Source organism: Lissotriton vulgaris, chromosome 11, assembly GCF_964263255.1.
Source record: "Lissotriton vulgaris chromosome 11, aLisVul1.2, whole genome shotgun sequence".
Taxonomy (NCBI): Eukaryota; Metazoa; Chordata; class Amphibia; order Caudata; family Salamandridae; genus Lissotriton; species Lissotriton vulgaris.
In genome coordinates, this window is record NC_141699.1 from 506,428,171 (window position 1) to 506,443,360 (window position 15,190).

At 44.5% G+C, this 15,190-nt stretch overlaps 1 protein-coding gene across 1 annotated transcript in view; it reads right to left on the minus strand.

Annotated features, from left to right (window-relative positions):
• Positions 1-15,190, minus strand: part of TACR1 (tachykinin receptor 1) — a 1,856,788-nt gene that overhangs the window by 930,277 nt on the left and 911,321 nt on the right. The window lies entirely within an intron of this gene.

A 15,190-nucleotide genomic window follows, 5' to 3' on the forward strand; every position in this document is an offset into this window, starting at 1 on the left:
CTATAAAGTGTGCACATTCATGTGTCATTGCATGACTAAGTACACATAGCATGCGTCACCACCCATGCTCACGTACATGATGCGCCTCTTTTTTTAATTTAGCATTCAAAGATGACAGACACCAATCTTGGAACAGTAAATACAGAAAAGCTGAATATATGCACCATTAGGTTGCATTTTTCGGGCCCTCACCAAAGAGTTTTTAAAGCATTGATGTAATGAAATCGGGAACAAATAAATGGGTGTGTGGCATAATGTGGGCACAGGCAGGGAAAGAGGGAGGGTGGGCAAGCAGTGTAGGACCTTGAACCATGCTGAACAAAAAAAAAGAAAGATAAAAAAGCTAGGAGGGCTGGGAACAACAAGGTAAAAGATGGGGAGGAAAAGAGCAATCAGTTTGGAGCAGATATTTGAGGGGGGAACAGAACACCAGATAGGAGAACAAGAAACCACATGCATTACCGTGGAGTGCCGAAAGAGAAAGTATCAAGTAATTCACTGAATGTGAGCATAAGAAGGGTACATCAATCCAACAAAAAGATGGTACAGGAGCTATGCTCCAGGAAAGGGACACACACATGAAGAGGAAAGGAAGCAAATGAATAAGAAGTAAGCAAAAATACTGTGAGAAAGACAAACAAAAGGCAAGCAATGGGCTGGCCCAAAGCTCACTGTAAGTATGGGTTCACAATAGGTTTATTCGGGAACAGCAGTGAAACAGGGGATAATTTGGAGGGTGCTGTCAGGATTTGCAGTGGCCAGCTTAAGATCTGTGGCGCTGGCTTAGCTGGTATATTGTGTGTGCAGTTTTCCTTAATGCATTGTTTTTTCTGTGTGGCCCATGATTTCTACAGCTGTGTTTCCCAGTGTTTCGCAGTGCCATAAGTCTCCTTGTTGTCAGTAATGCTGCATTATTTATCAGCCACTAATGCCACTGGGTTTGTGAACTGCTGATTCGACAGTATGTATCCCATTTATGCTAACATTAATGTGATGTAATCACTGATGATGTAGCTGTGCTTTTTCTAGGTCCGGGGTAAATGTTAATGATGCCAGCATAATTTGGGTACTTTTGGTAATTTCGCGATACTTCTGTTGCACAGAATTCACGCAAATACCCCATTACGCCATGTCCCGTAATTATGTTGTCGTTTGCTGTAAAAAAAAATAGCGTGGGTACAACAGGAAAAACCAGAAGTTGAGCGGCAGTTTGCTGCAAATGTGGTTTTGTCTCTTTGTTTAGCACAAAATTCGCCCTTGCGTATTAAATTGTTAAAAGGACGCAACCCATGTTAAAAATAGCGTTAAATAATCGATTTGCTTAAATACCTGGAAGGAAATTACGTTAATTTCGTATACCCTTAATTTGCTCCCACCACCCACTCATCCTCCCACCCACTCCTTCATGGCCAGACTGAGGGGCAGATTTACAAGCCCCTTGCGACACATTTAACCGCTGTTGTGGCACTTCTGTGATGCAGCGGTGGCGTAAACCATGCGCCATGTTGCGCCCTATTTACAACGTGACACATCTAGGGAGATGCATCACGTTGTAAAGCCCTGTGCCACATTAAACCTGCGTCAGGTTTAATGTATGCAGGGTGGATGTCCCGTCAAAAAAAGCCTTGCAAAAGTGACGTAGTGAAATCTACAAGATTTGACTGAGTCACTTTTCCGACGCTGCTGCATCAAAACCCTGCTTGAAGCAGGCGTAAGGCGTGATGTAGCATGTTAGGTATGGGCTGCCCCTGAGCATTGCTGGAGCCACCCTTACGCCATCAGATGCGCCATGATGTGACGGATTGTAAATGTGGCACATCTGTGGTGGCGCAAGGGTAAACTTGAGTGATGCATCTTACCTGGTGCATCCCTGCAGATATGCAGGGATGCGCCAGTCCTTGTAAATCTGCCCCTGAGAACGCAAACCAGCTCTAGTAATTAAGTTAGACTGGCCCATGGAGGACGGATCGGATGGTGGGGGCTGGTGCTGGTGGGAAACACTGCTGCTGCAGGGGGCCGATATTGCAGCATGGCTGCAAAACCGGCCCCCAGTAACAAAAACGTCCCCCACCACTCCAAAACCATCCCTCTCCCTTCCATCCCACTGGGAAAATGCCTGGTGCCCGCTATGGCCAGTCTGGCTATGGACTCCTGTAGCACTATGTTTCACTTTTTGCTATTGATGTGTCTAGCCTCCTAGTAGGTATGTAAGCTGCAACAGTTTTGCTAAAGTTACATAATCAAAAATTGCATTTCATGTTGGAGGTCTTCTGGAGCAGCCTCCCGTTATGTAGTTTTTGAGCTTCAAATATCATCCTATCTGCCAAAGCAGGTTCACATGGATGGTCCTTGCGAGGAAGCATGCACTTTCATGAACATCTTCTCATCCCAGTGCTCTCAGTTTGGCATCTTTCAGGAGCAAATGCAGAAACAACATTTATTCACCCTCATTCCAAGTGCTGAATTATTTACAGTCGGCACTTGAGAACATATTTACTTATTGATTTAACAGAGCAGCGATTTCACATCGATATTTTAGAGGATGGAGGATGCAGGCAGAAATGCAACTGCAGAAATGAAACCCTCGTTCTGATCAAGCATTGGTACCTGGGAGTCTGAGTGGGTAGAGGTCTCGAGAATTACATTTCCAAGGTGTCAGTGTAGGAAACTGTAAAAAATAAATTCAGACCCACTGATGATGGCATAGAAGATGAGGAGCCTTCCCACAAGACAAACGAAGGACATTTATATAATTCGTATCACTTCAAAGAATGGTTTTATTGATGCCAGAAGCAATACCTTGCACTGTTAAAACCATCGTTTTTGTTTGTAGCTGTGGTTCTTAATCTTTTGACTTCTGTGAACCTACAGTTAACTGGGACCCCCTGCCTAGGCGATTTATATAATTTGAACCTAAAAACGATACACAAGGCTACAGAAACAAAAAATTCGTCAAACAAATTCACAGTTATTTTATTTCATGCAGAAACAAAATTATAGAATATTCGAAACTGTAATATTAATAGGAAAGGTGGAGCTTTCTAAAACGTATTGTATTTTAAGAAAGACATAGCAATATAGTAGACTCCAGCATATCAATGTATTTTTTTTGCACCTAATGCATGCTCTCTTTTTGTTGGCAAACACTCAATCAATCAATCAATCAGAAATTTGTAAAGTGCGCTACGCACCCGTTAGGGTCTCAAGGCGCTGGGAGGAGGGGGAGGCGCTACTGCTGAACAGCCAGGTCTTGAGTTGTTTCCTGAAGGAGAGATGGTCCTGGGTCAGCCGAAGGTGGGTGGGGAGGGAGTTCCATGTCTTGGCCGCCAGGTAGGAGAAGGATCTTCCTCAGGCGGTGGTTCTGCGGATTCGTGGGACGGAGGTGAGGGCGAGGCTGGCTGATCGGAGCTGGCGGGTGGGTGTGTAGAATGTGAGGCGGCTGTTGAGGTATTTGAGGCCCATGTCGTGGAGAGCCTTGTGTGAGTGGGTGAGGAGTCTGAACGTGATCCTCTTGCTGATGGGGAGCCAGTGCAGGTCGATCAGATGGGTAGAGATGTGGCAGTGACGGGGATGTCCAGGATGAGTCGTGCAGAAGCGTTCTGTATGCGCTGGAGTCTTTTCTGGAGTTTGGCTGTGGTTCCCGCGTAGAGGGTGTTTCAGTAGTCCACACGGCTGGTGACGAGGGCCTGGGTGATCATCTTCCTGGTTTCGGTGGGGATCTATCGGAGGATCTTTCGGAGCATGTGCAGGGTGTTGAAACAGGATGACGAGACGGCGTTGACTTGTTTGGTCATCATGAGGGAGAATTCCAGGATGAAGCCCAGTTTGCGTGCATTGTCCGTTGGCTTGGGGGCAGAGCCCAGGGCCGGGGGCCACCAGGAGTCGTCCCAGGCAGAGGGGGAGGGTCCCAGGATGAAGACTTCCGTTTTGTCTGAGTTCAGTTTCAGACGGCTGAGCCTCATCCATTCCGCGACGTCTTTCATTCCTTCCTGGAGGCTGGCTCTGGCGGTGGTGGGTCGTTAGTGAGGGAGAGTATCAGCTGTGTGTCGTCAGCGTAGGAGATGAAGTTGAGGTTGTGTTGGAATGCGATGGTTGCAAGGGGGCTCATGTAGACGTTGAAGAGGGTGGGGCTGAGCAATGATCCCTGCGGAACGCCGCAGATGGCTTCGGTGGCAGCGGATCGGAACGGGGGGAGGCGGACTCTCTGGGTTCTTCCGGCGAGAAACGAGATGATCCTCTCCAAGACTGTCCCTTGGATTCCGGTGTTGCTGAGGCGCTGTATTAGGATGCAGTGGCAGACGGTGTCGAAGGCTGCAGAGAGGTCTAGGAGGATGAGGGCAGCTGTTTCCCCTTTGTAGAGCAGGGACCTGATGTCGTCGGTGGGTGCGATGAGGGCGGTCTCAGTGCTGGTGCTGGTGCTCTGGCACACACCAGTTCTTCAATCGAGACTACAATGCAATCATATTGTATTCAGTTTTTTGCATTTGCTATTTTTCCACAAACTAAACTAAGGATACCAAAAAGTATTTGTAACAGTTGGGACTACTTTGTTTCTAAATATCAGCAATGTTTAAAACCTCACCTGAAATTCTACATGAAATAAGGTAAACTATTTGTAGATGATGTCCTATTACTTACCGGTAATCTTCCTTATTCCTGGGCCCGTTGTCCTCATCTAATTCATTACTTAATGAGATAACCATCTCCCTGACAGCAGAAAGAACAGAGGAATGTTGGGACCCCTACCCCACCCCCTCCCACTGGGAGTACCTAACCAGTACCTACCCAGCATTCCGCCTGAACTTTAAAGCCACCAACAGGAAGTTCGGCCGCCTGGGAGGGACGGAGGGGCATCATGAATGGGACGAAGACAACAGGACCAGGAGTAATGAAGATTACCGGTAAGTAATAGGATATTACCCTTAGGTCCCTCCAGTCCTAGTCCCATTCATTACTCATCATCATCAAAGTCTTTATTTCGGTTTTGCAATACCATAAAAGAGACAAGCACATGAATCTCGGATGACGATGTTCTGGATAAAAAAGAACTATAAAATGCTCCATGTACAAGCTCTTGGGACTAAAAAAGAGGAATAAAATGTAACACATTCTTACTACAAATAAACAGCACAGGACTAAAGTGTGAGTGCATTACTAAACATTATTGATGTCTCATTTTGATGAGGAGTGCGACCTGTTTACTCAACAACAGACATTTTAAAACCTGTGCTCCAAGTGACCAAAAAAAAGGATAAAAAGCTTAAAATAGTCACATAAAAAACAATTTTTACAAGCTAACACATCCGACTGGACTGATCTATATATTAATTTGATTTCTTTATGGCAGTCGGGGAGGTAGATACAACCCTCTGTCTAATGACCCAAAACTGGCCAAGGAATTTTGCAGTTGCACAAGCATAGAATGGTCTTGCATCTGTCTTTAAAATGCGTATGGCGTCTTTGTGGCTATATGCCCCAAGTTGTCTACATACTGGTGTTAGCTAATTCCTTCTAGGTCTGGCATAGGCGGCACAAGCAAAAAAGACATGGCCTATTGATTCGTAAGGGCATGGACAAGAGGGACAACACTTGGGCTGTGATGAATTTGTCAACCAGGAATTCATAAAAGCATTAATGGGAAAACATGTCTGAACTGGATGTACAATTTCCTGACTGCCGGCACTTTGATAAAATCAATATAGCTTTCTAGCCGGCTGATGGATATTATGTCAGTAAAAGCATCAGTTAAACAGCCATGATAAATTTTCAGAAAGTTTTTCTGTTCTACCCATGCCCAATATTGAGATTTAAGTTGATCCCTGGAAAATATAGGCGAGAGACCTTCTTGCTCCTTAGGCACGCCTATGCCTGCCCGGATGGTATCTATATGTTTAATCCATCCAATTTTATGGTATTTATCAAAAGCAGAAACTTAACTAAAAGCGTCCGCATAGGGGGCCAGATCTGGGGTTGTAACCATTCTGGTAACTAGTCAAAATATCGAGTTTTAAATTTCGACTAGACATAATATCGAGTTAAAAATATAGAATAGACATAATATCGACTAGACATAATATAGACTACAAAAATATCGACTAGAAAAAATTAATATCGACTAGAATAGCAAAAATATTGAATCAAAAATATAGAGTGGACATAATATCGACTAGACAGATTATAGACAACAAAAATATCGAACTGAAGGTAAGTTAATATTAATATTTAATTTTTGTGTTATATAATTCTGTAGCGGGTTGTGGGTTTATAGGGGAATAGGGCGGGAAGTAATTTAATTATAATTAATTAAATATGGTATTTTATTTATTGGTATTTATTTAGAAATAATTGTTCAATTATTATTATTTGGTAATTAATTAAAATATAATTGCTAATTAATTTTAATTGATGCATATTTTATTTTTAGTAATTTTTTTATTGTAGCGGGTTGTGGGTTTATAGGAAAAAAGGGTGGATAGTAATTTAATTATAATTTATTAAATATGTTATTTTTTTATTGGTATTTATTTAGAATTAATTAATAAATTATTATTAATTGGTAATTAATTAAAATATAATTGCTAAATAATTTTAATTGATAAATATTTTATTTTTAGTAATTTATTTTCTGTAGCGGGCTGTGGGTTTATAGGGGAATAGGGTGGGAAGTAATTTCATTATAATTAATTAAATATGTTATTTTATTTATTGGTATTTATTTAGAATTAATTGTAAATTAATTATAAATTTGTAATTAAATAAAATCTGATTTGTAATTTATTGTAATTGATTAATTGATAATTATGTTACTTTTATTAAATTAATTTCTATAGTGGGTTGTGTGTTTTTAGGGGAATAGCTTGTGAAGTAATTTAACTGTAAGTAATTACATTTTTGAATAAAATCTTCATTGAGTTACTTTTTCAAAATATGTTTAAATTGTTAAATATGTTATTAATAATAGGTAAATAATTAGTCTAAGTATGTAATTTTTATTATTAAATAATTTTTATTTGTATTTTAAATTGATTATTTAATATATTTTACACAATTGTAAAATATTTTAATTAATTTGTAATTGGTGTTACTATTTATATTATTTATATTTAAATAAGAAGTATTTACTTGCCCTACTATTTCACTCACTGTAGTTGGAATAGTAATTTTACCACTACGCTATCCAATGCTTTCCCTACTGCTGCACTCACTGGAGGTGGAATAGTAATTTTTACCCCTACACTATCCAACGCTTTCCCTACTATTGCACTCTCTGGAGTGGGAATAGTAATTTTAACCCTGCGCTATCCAACGCTTACCCTACTGTTGCACTCACTGGAGTTGGAATAGTAATTTAAACCCCTACGCTATCCGACGCTTTCCCTACTGTTGCACTCTCTGGAGTGGGAATAGTAATTTTTACCCCTACGCTATCCAATGCTTACCCTACTGTTACACTCACTGGAGTTGGAGTAGTAATTTAAACCCCTACGCTATCCAATGTTTTCCCTACTGTTGCACTCTGTGGAGTTGGAATAGTAATTTTTACCCCTACGCTATCCAACGCTTACCCTACTGTTACACTCACTGGAGTTGGAATAGTAATTTAAACCCCTACGCTATCCAACGCTTTCCCTACTGTTGCACTCACTGGAGTGGGAATGGTAATTTTTACCCCTACACTATCCAACACTTTTCATACTGTTGCACTCTCTGGAGTGGTAATAGTAATTTTTACCCCTACGCTATCCAATGTTTTCCCTACTGTTGCACTCGCTGGAGTGGGAATAGTAATTTTTATCCCTACGCTATCCAACGCTTTCCCTACTGTTGCACTCTTTGGAGTAGGAATAGTAATTTTTACCCCTACGCTATCCAACGCTTTCCCTACTGTTGCACTCTCTGGAGTGGGAATAGTAATTTTTACCCCTACGCTATCCAACGCTTTCCCTACTGTTGCACTCTCTGGATTGGGAATAGTAATTTTTACCCCCACGCTATCCAACGCATTCCCTACTGTTGCCCTCGCTGGAGTGGGAATAGTAATTTTTACCCCTACTCTATCCAATGCTTTCTCTACTGTTGCACTCACTGGAGTCGTTACAGTAAATTTAACCCTGTTGCTATCCTACGTTAAATATATTGTATATGTTTTGTAAATAGTATGTATATATATATATATATATGTATTAAATATATATATTTTTTTAGTTACATTAATTATTTCTACATTTTTCGTTTATTTAAGTATTTTAAATATGTTTACATTAATTTAATTTATTATTATATTACTTTTAATTTACTTTTAAGACATTTAAAAAAATCGATATTTTGACAGTCTATATTTTTTACACTCGATATTTTGGAGTCGATATTTTTGAACTTACCTGTTTGAAGATAGGAAGTCGATATTTTTGCAGTCAATATTTTTGCCTCAATAATTTGTCCTCTCGATATTTTGACTGTCGATGTTCTGTCAGTGATCCAACCATTCTATGTCAAAAGAGCAATAAGTGTAGGCTTACTGGTCGTTTATAGACTTGATACCCAAGTCAAGTTTCAAGGGAAGAAGAGGAGTGCTTTGGGGGAGTGATACCAAGCTCCTAAGGAAGTTGTTTTCCACTGATGCAAGGGTATTAACATTAATGAAACACTACAGTTCTGCCCCGTATAGCATACTACTCACTACCTTGCAACTATATAACTTGAGTGCGGTGGCTATAGGCTTGGTATACGAGAGGCAATGCTTCCGCGGCAAGGTCCCAGTTAACTGGGAAAATTTCAGGGACACCTTCCCTAGGTGTTTCTTCCAGGATAGTCCCCCAGACAACTGGATTCCCAAGTAGTCAAATGAATCAACTCGCTCAAGCGGAACATTATCTAGGACCAAGATACCTTTAAAGGATTTGTGTGGGGTTTAGCACCATCAACTTGGTTTTAGTAGTGTTGATGACCAAACCCCTTGCATCACAAAAGGCCTTAAAATGATTTAAAAGTTTTTGCAGGCCCATGGGGGTTTTGGAAATCAAAAGGGTGTCATCTGTGAACAATAAGGTAGCTATTTTGTGGTTTGCCAACGAGGGAGCATCGGCTGGGATAGAACACAGGAGATCGGCCACCTGGTTTACATGTAGGGAAAAGAGAGGGGGGGAAGAACACACCCTTGGCATACCCCCCGCCGGATCTTAAATGGCTCAGTGGTTTGGTCCTGGTTTCCTCACCTCACACAGGTAAAATTATCCTCATGCAGCCTGATAAGTAGTTCTAAAATTTCTAGAGACATACCCATGTTCCGAAGGACTTGCAACAGTAAATCCCTGGGGACTAGGTTGAAAGCTGTTTTAAGATCTATAAAGGCAACATATAAGCTGCCTCCACCCAGCACAACTACCTTCCAATACAGCAAGACCAGGCAAAAAGCCTGATCGATGGTGCCGGTCTTCCGCCTGAAGCCTGCCTGGAGCAGAGAGAGGATGTCATTCTCATCCATCCAGGTCTGGATTTTAGCAAGGAGCGAACGGCAGGAGACCTTCTGGGCACAATCTTTTAGGCTAATTGGGCGGTAGTTAGCCGGCTACGGCCTTTCTTAAAAATGGGTATTACCTCTGCCCCCTTCCAGATGTCTGGGATACTCCCCCTGCCAGCAATATCATTGGCCAATTTCGTGAAATGAGTTGCCCAGTTGTCCTTATCGACTCGGAAGAGGTCACCAGGGATGCCATCTAGACCTGTCGCTCTTGCAGGGATAATAGCATCTAAAGAGCGCATTATCTCCTACCTATTGAATATAAGGGTACATGTAAGAACACCTATATCGTGGAACATCTGGGGACTGTCATTGGTGAAACCATTGGAGTATAACTCACTAAAATGATTATGCCATTCTGTAGCCGGAATGTTTTTAGCCAAAGGAGGTGAGCATTAAAAGTTGCTTTTAGACTCAGGGGACCAAAACGTCTGACTGTGAGGAGGCCCAATCGCCTCTCCTAGCTCTTCCCATCTCTTCTCATCCCATTATTTTTTGGCTTTACCCTGTGCCTGTTTATAATCCTTCCTGGCATTACGAATGCTATTTGGCTCTCTATTCTTGATAGCAACAGTCAGTCTCCCTCTCAAGACCATGCACTCTTTATTATACCATGAATGTCTTCTCAAAGCCCTTCCCTGTGATAACCTGTTCATATTAATCAGGGCATGGAAAAAGCCGGCCAGACAATCAAAGAATTCCCTATGGAGGGTACTGCATCTGCTCTGTATAGACAAATCCGTGGTCGCAAGGGTTACCATCGCCAAATGCTTGGTTAGGGCGTCCTTGATCAATTGGATCGTGGTTTCATCCACCAGAACCATAGGCCATTTGAGTCAGCGCTTATCATTTGTGGTGTGGTGATTACCATTGGCCGCCCTAAACCTGTATTCAAGGGATATCACATTCAGTTTAAGTGCAGCTTGCAACCATTTTTTGATCGGAGTGAACTCCAGAGGAGGTACGCTCCAAAGTGTGTCCACCTCATTCACACCGTTGGCCTTGGCCCAATCAAGTTGCTCAACAATTACTTTAAAGCCACCACTAACTATTAGTGGATGACTTTCATGTCTGGCTTCCACTAAATTATCCAGGACTTGGAGGGTTGGGGAGCTACCACCTCTGGTGCTCCTAGAATACACATTATGTATATATCAAGTGTCTTACCCTTGCCATTGACTAGCCTAATCCCAAGGATATCTGGGCTATTGATAGCCAACTCTTTAGCATCACAATTTAATGTGAGGTTTACAAGTATGAGCAGCCCTCCTGAGGGCTGGCCATGTTTGGATGGTATTGCTGGTCTTTGGAAAGTCATAAACCCTGGGATAAATGTGGGGGTCAAGCTCCAGGTTCCTTGGAGAATACATATCTCAGTTTGAATGATAAGCTCCTGCCAATGCGGGCAATCAAGCTTCCCCCTAATGCTCGCCAAGTTCCATGACATGATTCTCAATTCTTGCCCATTGCCTTTAAGAGTGGATGCCGGGGAAGGATCCGAATTGTTCGATTTGGGTGATACATAGCTTTCGTTGTCTAATAGTGGGTTTAACTCATGGAGCATACTAAAGCCAGGAACCCGGTCTTCTGAACCCCCAAAGAACACCCAGGACATCACATCTAAAGCACCCTCCAAGTGAAGCAAATAGGAGAACTACAGGAATAAACAGGCAGGAGCACACAGCCCACAATGCTCTCAACCAGAAAAAGGGTTGCACCACCTAGAACAAGCAGGAGACACCGAAGGTAAACACAAAAGCAGGAAGCCCACAGCGCCGCCACCCAAAGGGCAGTCAACCAACACGGGAACCCCCCGCCAATAAAGAAGCACCAGAGACAGCCTTTAAAAGAAGGACAGCAAGGAGGCCACAGATCAAAGAAGACCTTAAGGTGTCAGACACACCAGAAAAGCCAGGGACAGACCAACAGGGACCCAACCAAGGCCCAGAAGAACCAGGATCCCAAAAAGAGAAGCCACCACTGGCACCAAGGAAGCAGCCAACAACAAAAAAACACCCAGCAGGGACCCAGACCCCTATTACCCCAAAATCATTGAGGAGAAGGGAGCCATCCCAGAAAACAACCACGAAGGTGACAAGGCAAGGACAAACAAAACCAAGGCCAGAAAGGAGGCACACCACAGAGACTCCAAGCCCAAAGGCTAATCCCCAGAAGTGAAATGGTGGTCAAAGCAACCACACCACCAGAACAACAGGAACAAGGAGGGCCAGAACTGGCCGATCACCCCACAGGGCACAAAAGGGTGCGCGAAGGGCCAGAAGGCTGCCACGCCCCTGCCCCCAAGCCACCGCAGAGACACAGCAGCACAACTGACAGACAGCGTTCCTAAGCAGACAATAGAAGGAACACCCAACAATGCCGAAAGGCCACACAACCAACCCCAGAAGAGAGCCAATGGGAAGCAGGCGAAGACCCAAAAGCCCCCACCCCAAACAGGAAATGAAGGGTGACAGGGCCAACAATGAGACATACTCCATCACCACCAGGAAGGCCCACAGCAGACCACCCCAAAAAAGGAGGTAAGGGTCCACCACCAGATTCAAGGCACACACCCAGATGACCGGCCGAGGGTAGGATCACACAGAGCAAACCAGGAAAGAAGGATGCACCGACCACAGGGCAAGCCCCCACCAACCTGGCTCCAGAGAGCTCAAAGGACACAACCACCATTGAAAACCCCAGAGGAGGACCAGGCAAGAACATTCAGCACCAACCATCAGCGCTGACACAGGACGACCGCCAAAGCCCCGCGACCAGGTGAAAGAGCTGGAGCTGGCAGCCTGAAGACCAACCAGGAGAACCCAACAGCCAGAAAAACAACAAGGGAAGAGCTAGAAGTCAGAACCCAACCCCCTCAAGAAAAAGACATCCCTAAGGGGGCGGACAACACTTGAGCTGGACCCAACCGAACCAGGTCCCAGAAACCATAGAGGACCAATGGCAGAGCGAGGCAAATCCTCAAGGCCATGTGACCAGGGGAACCCAAAGGCCAAACAAGCACATCAGGAAACACCTCACCAGAAACAACACACACCAAGGAAGACACCCTCGTGGTATGTCTAAAGGCAGACAGAACAGCTACGGAGAAAGACAAACCCACCAGCCAGCAGAGACAAGCCACACACCGCAAAACATAAACAGCGACCAGTCACTGCACACCCTAGACCCTACAGCCGGAACAAAGGCCACAGGACACAGGGCCAACCAGCAAAAACTGGGAAGAAGGAAACCCCCCAACCGAGCGACCAGCCGACCAACTGGCCCGAAGGGTAAATGACAACACCCAGGAACCACCCCAAGGGAGTCCCAACACTAGAAGCAGAAGGGCCAAGACAAAGCCCCATTACAGCCCCAGAGCAACCGGAGACACAGAGAGCACTGGCCCCAGAGCCCCAGGCCAAAAACCGGCAGGAAAACAAGCACCATGCCAGGACCACAAGAACAGGGGATACAAGCAGGACAGCCCATAGCCCAACCCAGCCAATGTACCCACAGGCACCCGACAAGCCAGCTCACTGAACCACAGACCCACCAGCAGAGATAGGAGGAGAAACACCTCTCCGGCCACCAGAAAGCCATACCCCAAGATAGGAAGGGAAAAACAGCCCAGGAGAACAAGCAACAGCACACAACACCCAGGCCAGCGATTCGAGGCTGCACATGAAGACCAACCCAGCAGCAAGGCCACCACCAGCCGCCCCAGGAGACAACGGAACCAAGTTAGAATGCCCAACCCAAGATGCCAGAAGCAGAAATTTGCCGCCAAAAAGCTGAAACAGCTGTCCCCAGAATGTGAGTAATGAGGCCACATGCTCGGCAACCCCACAGGCCTGGAACGAGTGAAACAGGGCCAAACAGCCACACACCAAAAGTACTCCAATCCCGGAGGCAGAGAGAAAAATTGCCAAAACCAGCCACAACCCAAGGTCACACAGATGCACAACCCACCGAGGGATCAGAGGCTGGAAGAGGGACAGTCCAGAGACCAGACCCATGCAGACACAGCAACAGCAGCATAATGAAAAGGGTAGTGTGGAGGGGCACTAACTCATGAAGAGGAGGGACTGGAGACACCAGGGACACAATACTGTGCATCTGGTCTACAGCACCCATTACGGGGAATTCCCAGCAGGAAGGCGGGCAGGAAAACTAATGGACCATGCCCATATTACCAAGACCAAGCACCAGATGAAAATGTGAAATGACCTTGCTCCCACGGCTGGGACTCGACCCCCAGCCACCAAGGGATCAGTGACACAGCAGACAGAGATATGGCTACTGAAAAGAGATGTCCAGTCAAAAAAGCCAGGTACTGCATGTCACACCAAACAACACAGTCTCGGACTAAACTTGCCAAACTGCAGCAATAAAAGGAGAAAGAAAACCACTATGCGATACTCACAACCGGGACTGGCAGACGTCCGCCTGCACCACCCGCCATGGCAATGGCCCCACCAACCAGCCCAAGTGTGCACCAAATTCCAAAGCACATGAGCAGCAGCGAAATCGTCCCACCAGCAACCAGGCATTCCAGGGACACCTCCAGCACAGCCCCAATTCCGCCAACCAGCACACAGCGGCATATCCTCCAATCGGCCCTGCCACCAGGAAGACCCATCCTCGCAACCCAAAACTGTCCGAGAGGGCCGGTGCTCCAGCCGCAAAGGGCTGGCCAGCAACATCCACACCTCCGGGCAAGCCCAGCAGGTCAGGGGGTACAACAGAGAAACCCCATCCAGGACAGCCCTGCAGCCAGACGTGGACTCTACCTAAGATCGCTACTCCCTCCAGCAGGAACAACACCCAGCACCTCATCTCATTGCTGTCAATAGGCAGAAAAAAGAAAAGGCACAATGCTGATTAGTCACTGGTTGTGTACTCCCAGTAGGAGGGGGTGGGGTGGGGGTCCCAGCATTTCTCTGTAGCTTTCCAGAGCAGAATAACTTGACGAAATTAATGTTGGAACTACTATTATGTTCACAGCCTTTTTATTGTTTTACAACTATTATTAGTTTGACATGCAGCGTATCCCATTTTATGTTTATTCATTTTTTGATTTCTTCGTTAGGCTTTTATTCTTTCTTTCCACATGCTGTGCTATGTGAAACAAATACATGATTGTTCCCCTATCTTATCTAGTGAACATAACACACTTTTCCTTTGCAATCAAATGGTTTCAAAGGTTAGAAAATATTGATGACATACAAATATAATAAAAGAAGTGATGTTACATTGTCCAAATAATGTTGTTAGTAATACAGACAGCTGTTAATTTTGTGCTCAATATAAGTGAAAGTATTATGCATGTGTGAGGCTGTGACTTTTTTTGTTCTGAACCAATTTAGGGATACTTGTAAAGTATAACTGTTATATTACATTTCTCTGGGGTGCACATTGTTGGGTTATCTGTATTTCGCAAATTAGATCACAGCTAGCTTTCAAGGTAGGCACCAATTGTTATCTTGCCGTTGGACAATTCAGGAGCACTTCATCGAGGTAGAATAATGGTGTTGTTGTGTTAGCAAGTTCAATTTGTCTTGGTAAGGGCTAAGTATGCTGACATGTTGTAATTGGTTCCTCCGTATTACTGAAGTTTCTTTCGGAGGGAGGAATGGAGAAAGTTCACGTTCACCGCATCGGCAATTTGCT